The sequence below is a fragment of the Barbus barbus genome, assembly GCF_936440315.1.
Source record: "Barbus barbus genome assembly, chromosome: 41".
Lineage (NCBI taxonomy): Eukaryota > Metazoa > Chordata > Actinopteri > Cypriniformes > Cyprinidae > Barbus > Barbus barbus.
Window position 1 is genome coordinate 19,652,917 of NC_136719.1, and position 9,103 is coordinate 19,662,019.

Genomic DNA, 9,103 nt, shown 5'->3' on the forward strand with positions numbered 1-9,103 from the left:
CAGACTTTCGGTTCATTTTTGTGAAGCGCTCCTGTTCAAGATGAGATGGCGGAAAGCGCATCATTGTTTTCTTTATTTTATAAAAGAACGTTTTGTTGATATTCTGAGTGCACTCAAATAAAAGTAGACCCTTTACAGTTCAGAGCGATGTATTACTCTTACCTTTATGAGCAAAAACTACGGCGTAGGCCTATTTTAAGTTGTTTCCATTGAAAAAAATGCAATTGATTGCGCTGGTGAATCCATGTCCTGCCCTTTAGCTTCCACTCTCCACACAAACTACTGGATACAGCGCACATTTATCTAGGTTTAACGTTTAAACATTGTTATATGCTTGAACTGTTTTAGTATTTCTATAGATTTTATTTTAGACAAGTCGTGATGATTTGAGAAGGCTAAATTGATCAAACATGCTATGATCAGCCTGCCGGTCTGCCGCTGGCCGCTTGGTCGTTACTTGAAGAAAGAAAAAACTTGTTTAACTAAGAAAAATGCTCCAAACATTTTTCTAAATGACCTTAATTTAAAAAAAAACTAAAAAAAACAAATGAAATATAATCACTATTACATACAAAACTTAACTATTTTAATAGCTGAAACATGAGCCGTTTTGGGAGAAAGGGGGAAAAAAAGATGGGCTCGGATCAGACTCGGTCCGGTAATTCTGATAAACTGTCGGACACGGGCCTAAATTTGAGGCCCGCGCAAGGCTCTAGTTCTTGGCCAGTTTGCAAGTTCCATGTGACTACCACTAGGGGGTGAAATCAGTATCATACGTGTTTACAATTTTACAATTGTATACAAATGTCAGTGGAAAGGTGGCTTTAAGGACAAAAAACTGGCATAAAGTACAACAAAACAGTCCAGATCCAACTCATCCAGTACTGCAAATAAATGACTACGTTTACATGGACATCAATAATCTGATTTTAATACGATTAAGACAATACTCTGATTAAGCATCTACCATGTAAACAGAGATTTTTGATTACCTTAATCCGGCTAAAGTCATAATCCAAGTAAACACAAATCGAATGTGGAGTATTCCTATTTTAATAGCATTTTTGAAGTGCAGTACAGACATGTAAACACCTTAATCAAACTATTGTCTTATTCAGAATAAGGTAAATAATTAGATTAAACGTATAGTCATTGATTCAATAGCTGAGAATCTTTACTTCTTCCTATTTATACTTTCATACAATAATAACTACTTTGTTCCTATAGAGCCAAAACAGCATTCAAACTTAAAGGGATAGTTCATCCAAAAACTAAAATAAAAAAATATATATTCACCCTTATGTTGCTCCAAACCTGTATAATTATTTTTTTTTCTATAGAACACAAAATAAGATATTTTGAAACATGTTTGGATCCAAACAAAATTGGACCCCATTGGCTTTCACTGTACAGACAAATTCTTATTATATCTTCTTTTGTATTCCACAGAAGAAAAGACATGAGAGTAAGTAAACGGTGACAAAATCCTTGTAAGTTTGGGAAGTTTTTGCACCTTTTTATTGTGGTTTTTTATACTTGGTTATTCTGGTTCTTTGCATTGTAAATGTGCCAGGTCTAAACATGCACTACCTCTTTAAGATCTCATGCCTTTAAGTCACATTTCCAAGAACCTAAATTTGTAGTTCTTATTTAAACACCCATTAAAAGACCGCTAATATGAAGCATAAGCCATTTTGAAAGACCCATCATCATCATCATATCATTACTGCAAAGGTTAGCCCTGAATCTTGCTGTATTTTGCAGCATTTAAGACTCTGGGTCAAGAGAAAAAAACTCAAAACTGCAGATCAATATCGGTTTGTATAACAATAGACCTATCGGATGGATCTAGAGTGGGATGAGCATCTCTAGATATGATGTATAAGAATTAAAGCTCCTATAAATGTACATTGTTCCGTCCAGTTGTTCGTAACGCAAGAATGCAGTTTGTGTGAACAAAAAATTTTGTAAATATATTACATGTGTGACACATCTGATATGTCTATCTTCCTGCTCCTCTGTGAGCTGTAATGATTTTCTGATGGTGTTGAAATGCCATGACACAGCAAGCAGCCAAGAACTCATCTTTACAGCAGAATGAAGACAATGCCTTGGTGCAGATGGGCTCTGTCAGAAAGAAACACATAACAACATGGGTACATTGCCATTCTCTCTGACACTTGCTATTTTTGTTTGTCCCTCACACACATATAAATGTCACAAATGAATTCTGTCTCTCTCACACACACATGAAAACAGATGGAGACAGACATATCATAACAGACTCATCCATGCACTGATGCAACGTCTCATCCAAAAGTACCCCGAATAAGATTAGGTATGTAGGCATTTTTGCATTGTCTGACATGCTAAAGCAGCATAAAATTGTGCTTGTATGCAATTCCAATTAATAAATTACACATCATATTTGACACATTTAAAATAATGTGTTTTGTCAACTGAAATAAATATTTAAAGTTTGTCAGGTTCACAACACCTAAAAAACATTGAACAGACTGTACTTCTGTCCCTGAAATCACATCAAATAAAACATGACATCTGCTCTAACTGAAGTGTGTTTTAACAGCATGCTCTTTTTCATTATCAAACCTAATGTCAAATATGATCTCCACAATAAAAGCTCTAACAGATGGACATCTAATCAATGTTTTTCTAAGCGAATGATTGATTGACATATTCTTACTTCAGCTTCCTCATATTTTTTGTTTTTTTCAACCAAGAATTGAGACACATACATTTTTTAATTACAAGTAATGCAATGAATTCATTTTAAAATGTTGAATGTTTCTATTTATATATCATGAGGTTTTGGAGTTGAACAAGAGTCTGGATGGGCAGCTCCTCGGTTGAGAAAGTTTGGCAATGCCTGGTTTAGTAGCGGCTTAGATATGATTCGGAAACTTAATTCGGAAATTTCGTTCATATGAGGGACGTAACGAACAACATGTCCAGTTCTCAAGTCAATCCATGAATGAACCCTTCCTGTACATTATCCATTTTGTTTACTGAGACTCTGAATCAAAGTACTCTGAACTCGTTTGGTGAAGGAGGCATATTTGTTCAGTATAAAATACTCATTTATAGTCTACCTTCAAATACTATTGGTTCCTGCTGTCTAAGTCAGTCACAAGCTTTAAAAAGGAGAGACTAAAATTTATGACAATTATGAACAATTTGTTGTCTTTAACTATTAATTCAAAAACAAATATTTGTTGAGGAAAGACTCTAATGATAGAATGATAGATTCTAGGCCTAACCTTACCTCTACTGAAAAGCTATCTCAAGGACGTAGGCCTAAAGGGGGAGTGTACAAATAAAGCATCTATATCCGAGTGTGTAACTCTTGTAAAAATGAACATCTCAAGATATCTGGATAAAAAGATAATTGGATAAAAAGGGCTTTGAAAACCCAGTGCTTTAATGTACCCCCTCCCCTCAATACATTTCATTCCTGCTCCCGTGCCTAAAAAGCAAAAAGCGATTGAGTCTCCAGGGAATGTTGTCATTGTGTATTTGCATCTTTGACATCTCTCGGGACCCACACACATGTAACACAGACAGACTCCGTCTGTAAGACTCTTGTACACACTTATGCTGTTGAGATTACATCTGTGATTTAAGAGCAATTTTTTTTAAACCTTATGTTTCCGAAGTTGTGTGGCAGTGCGGCTTCCTTCACTATACAAACGGGACTCTTCATTGAAGCTTCAGAAGCGCATTGCTGAAGTTATGAGGGTTGACGACAGAACCACAGTACCCTCCAGTGGTCCAGACACTACAGGTCACATTTGCTCTCACACTGGACTCACTTTCATTAAATGGAAAAGGTGTTGGTCGAATGGAAATGTTTTTAATATCAATAAGGGTCCAAATAAGTCACAAACAAGATGGCAAGTTTTTAGAAATCTAATATTTGCATTCATCTTTATATTTATTTTTGTATAATAAATCATTTAATATGTTTATGTATATTCCTCCCGTTTTCTGCAAATTGTTCTGTCTCTAAAATTTAAAGGTGGTCTAACCATCATGTAAAAATTATTTTAAATACATTTTTATTCACTTTGAATACATGTACTATGTATTTATATGTAATTATGTATAATAATTGTTAAATTATTTTCATCTTTCCACAAAAGTCACATTAATGTATTTCTGTTGGGGGTTTTTTAACAAATATTGTGAATTTATCATGAAAGTCAACATATCTGATAATTAAACATATATATATATATATATATATATATATATATATATATATAATAACTCACCTGCCATTCAATATTTCTTATGAAATCTATGTTATATGTATAGTAGTCCATATATATATATATATATATATATATATATAATTGAATATTTTTAAATATCATTTTTTAACTTTTTATTTTTTTCAAAAGTGTTTCATATATTAATAATACTGTATTAAATGGCTTCACTGTTGTTGAAAAGTATAAAAAAGATCAAACTCTTTATAACACCATTACTTTCAAGCGTGACTAAATATATCATTTCAAACATTTCAAAATCAGAAAATGAAAACATGTTTAATTACAGAAATGGTATTAAAGTCATTTTTTGAATGAAATGCATTTTTATAAAACTATGGAGAACACAAATATGATGGATTTAGCTAAATAATATATTATACTCTGCTGATTCACATTTAACACTATTCACATACAAACACCTACCTCATTATCAGGTCTAAAGGTTGGAGAAAATGAACTTGTTTTGATTTCCACATGAGGTTCTGTACTGATTATGAAAGACAGAATACACCATCATTACCACACATGCAACTGAAATCATTTCTAAAGCAAATAGTTGCACGTCTCACTCTGGTCACATGCATTTCCTCCACTGCTCACTGCAGTCTATTAGATCCAGCCAAGCACAAAATATAGGAAGACCGATACAATCAGATGAAGCTGTGATTGACAGGAAAAGTGGACACTATATCTTCTTGTGTGCATGTGAAAGATAAGTGTTCTGATGGGGAACACAGGCACGTACGCCAAAGCAGAATCACAGTGGTTTGCATCAAACTGCTACTCCATTATTATTCACACAAACACACAGTTAGCAACACTGATTACCCCAGTTAATTCAGTCATGAGCATGGGGCCTGTTTTTGGAGTCAGTGTAATAATGGAAATCGCCCAACTACATAATCAACCAACCACTCAGCACCTATATGTACAAGCATGTTACGATATTAACATGCATGGAGGCGACGGAGTGTGCATTGACCTCTTCATATAGTTCATAATCAGATCCCTTGGGAGCCTCTTTACAGCTTTACACAGTCTGTTTAAATTTATGTCCGGCTCCTGAACAAAGCCAAGTCCACTGTCTGCTTTAATTAGAAGAAGATAACCCTAACATCTGAATTTCATGAACAATGCAGCCAATCATTTCAGCTCAACAGAGGAACGATGCATAGGCTCTTAGCCAGCTCATTTTTCTCAAACAACGGGTTATTTTCTGAGGGATTTCTCTTACCGTGGTTTTTTAGAAGCTGAAAGGGTTTGTTATTGTTGAACGATTACACAAAGGTCAAGGCAGAGACACTGTGCATAATCAGGCAGATGGCACTTCACAGAGAATTCATTATGAGTAAGTGGATTACAACTCTGTAGTTATGAAGGGTGTAAAATAACAAAGTATGCTGTAACTCTCACATATGGCAATTTTAGTAGTAAACTTTGAAATTATAAAATTTTGGCCTAATTTTAGCCTCATTAGCAGTGCAATCAAAGTCTAAAAATCACTACTATTATTAATCCATAATTTGGCCAATAAATAAATATACTAGAGATGCTGGACTAGCCTGAAAAACCTTTTTTCTTTTTTTTTTTTGATGATGATGATTTGAGCAAAAAAATAAATGTAGTGAAATACCTTACTACTCAGATGTTTGGGTCAGTATGATTAATTACTATTTTATTTAAATTAAAATAATGTATATGTATATATATGTATATATATGTATATATATATATGTATATATATGTATATATATATATGTATATATATGTATATATATATATGTATATATATATATATATATATGTATATTGTGGCGAGCCCTGGAAACGCTGCTCCTGCACTAATCGCCAACTAAGAACACCTGTATGGCAAGCCGTTTTGACTTTTATTCATTCTCAGGATATGAATTCTTGATATCAACAATTCAGTTTTTACTAGTTAAAATGTTAACTCTTGATATCAGGAATTCGATTTCTACTAGTAACAATGGCTATTTTTGATATCAGCAATTACATTTCACTAGTAACAATGTTAATTTTTGATATCAACATTCAATTTTCACTAGTTAAATGTCACCATAGGCTGCCATTCAAAATCAATTGTTGATATCAAGAATGAATTTCTTACTAGTTGAAATTCCAATTGTTGATATCAGAAATACATTTTCAGATATCAGAAATTAACATTGTCACTAGTGACAATAAAATTGTTGATATCAAGAATAGACATTTTTACTAGTAAGAATTTCTGATATATGAAATTAGAATTTCAACTAGTAAGAAATTAATTCTTGATATCAACAATTGATGTTGAATGGCAGCCTATGGTGACATTTAACTAGTGAAAATACAATTACAGATATCAACAATTTAATTTCTGCTATCAAGAATTAGCATTTTAACTAGTAAAAACTGAATTGTTGATATCAAGAATTCATATCCTGAGAATGAATAAAAGTCAAAACGGCTTGCCATACACCTGAGCGTAATGGCCAGTGCACCTGGAGCTCGTTTGCAACGGCTTTAAAGCTGGGAGGAAAACATTATAGTGGTGTTTTCAACATGGATGTTGCATAGACTGACCTAGTTTAAAGAGATCTTGTAAGCAAACTTGTGCTACAAACACAATGAAAACCATGCAGCTTAATGAGGGGAGGAGTGATTAGCCTTAATTGTCCCCTGGTAGACAATAAAATAGATGAAAAATCCCACAGACTTACACTGAAGTAATTATTTTTGACCAAGAAACCACCCTAGCAAACACACAACATGCTAAACACCTTAGCATATACAACAAAACTCCCAGTGATTTCCTTCATTGTGCTTATAGTGCTATAGATCAATTTATTTTCTCACAGAATTTCTTTTCTCATATTGGAGCAAACAGACAACAGAATGAATTGTGTATATGATGCATAGCCCAGTTCCTCAAGTGGACTTTAAGTAATTAAGCATCATCTAACCAATGCAGAGGCTTTGCAATTTTACGCCTAAATTAATTACCAATACCATTCATGGAACATTTATTTGCAATCAGACCAGCCGAGTGAGACAATGCACAACATAAATTATAATATTAGCCAACAGTGACCAGCAATGTCCAGAGTCGGTTTGTAATGGCCAGCGGCTGGTCAGAGATTTATAGCACCATATTCTGTAAACTTGTTCATTAAGACAAACAATGCATTGTGTCAGCAGAAGATCTGTAAGATTAATCACACTAGTTGATCACTGTCCAGAGGTTGTTGCATATGTTTGTGTGTCATCTGTACGGCTGGCTAAATTGAAGTGGTTTATTTATGCTGTAATGGTCAGCTGCTTGTTAGGATGCATGCAGATTGGAATTTCCTTTTTAATGAAAGGACAGAGAGGAACATATCTCAGTGCTGTTAGTTGGTTTTCAGCCTTGAGTACCAGTTTTATAGATTAATACACTTCAGACACTCAAAGACACAATTAAATTGGGCCTGTATCTTTATCTAAATGTCACTAACCAAAAACGGTCTCCAAATGACAATTATCTTGTGTTTCCAATTTACCCTTTTCTAATTCACTCAACAGAAAATGGACAAATGGTTCCGAAGTTAAATTGTTGCCCCCTTCTATTTCACAGTGTCCTAGCAGGAACTTTAATTTAATAGCTGCCCAAAGTGGGATATGGATCACTTGCTCACGCATGGATATTTAATAATTTTGTAAGCTTTTAGAGTCAAATGTCATGCACATGAGAAATGAAGGGAAATAATTGGCATTAACTATACATATTAAAGGCATTCTGCATTGCAGGGTTGTTCTAAAAAACATGTTATTTTTCACCCATAAAAAAAGTAAACTAGTCAAGAAACTCAAAATAAAAGGCATCATTTATAACCAACCAGTTTATGAAATTATGTTATATGGCTTGACAATACTGTGTATTGTTTTGCACATTTAAAAATATTTATATTTGAAATTTAAAATCTCTTGTCCCCTTTATTCATTTATTTGCTATTATTTGTCCCTCCAGTTTAAGGCATAATAAGTGTGTAAAAAAGCTGAATATGTAATTCATATAATAACATTAAATAATAAAAAAATAAAAAAATAATCCCTTTTATATTTATTTATTTGTTTATCTGCTGCCAGTTTGTAAAAACAAAAAAAAGGGAAAGTGCAATGGTCAAAGTACAGAGAAGAGGCTGTTCAAATATTAGTATTGCGATTTTCTTTTCTTTTTTTCTTCTTTTTTTGCAACAAACTGAATATGTTAAATTTTCATTTATATTAATTATTTTAAAATTATTTAATGTTTCATTTTATTAATTTTTGTCTGATACTGACACCATCTTCGTTAAAATAAAATAAAAATAATAAACTAAAGAAGAAACGTTAAGTTGTTCTTTATGAGTAGAAACTTTATGGGAGAAAACTGAATAAAAAAAAAAAAACATTATATAAGTCGAATGATCCAAAAATTCTAATTTAAACTCAAATTGTGTAGATTTACCACTAAAATCTACTTAAAGTAAATCTATATCACACTATAAAAAAAAGTGCAATGCGCATTAACACAAATACATCCTTCTCTAAAGATGCTAAATGATGCTCATCAGCTTGTGATGTTGGGGTGACATTAAGGAACGTGTTCTCACACGAGGAGAGAACGGACTGTAATTTACCTGCATCTCCAAATGCTCCCAATTAAAGTCTAAAACAGCAGGATCCTTGTACACACCCACTGTGCCACTGCTCTTCTGAGCCACAGGCAGCTGAAGAACCAGGTGTGTGTGTGTGTGTGTGTTATACCCCAGGACGTTCAAGTAATAGCCTCA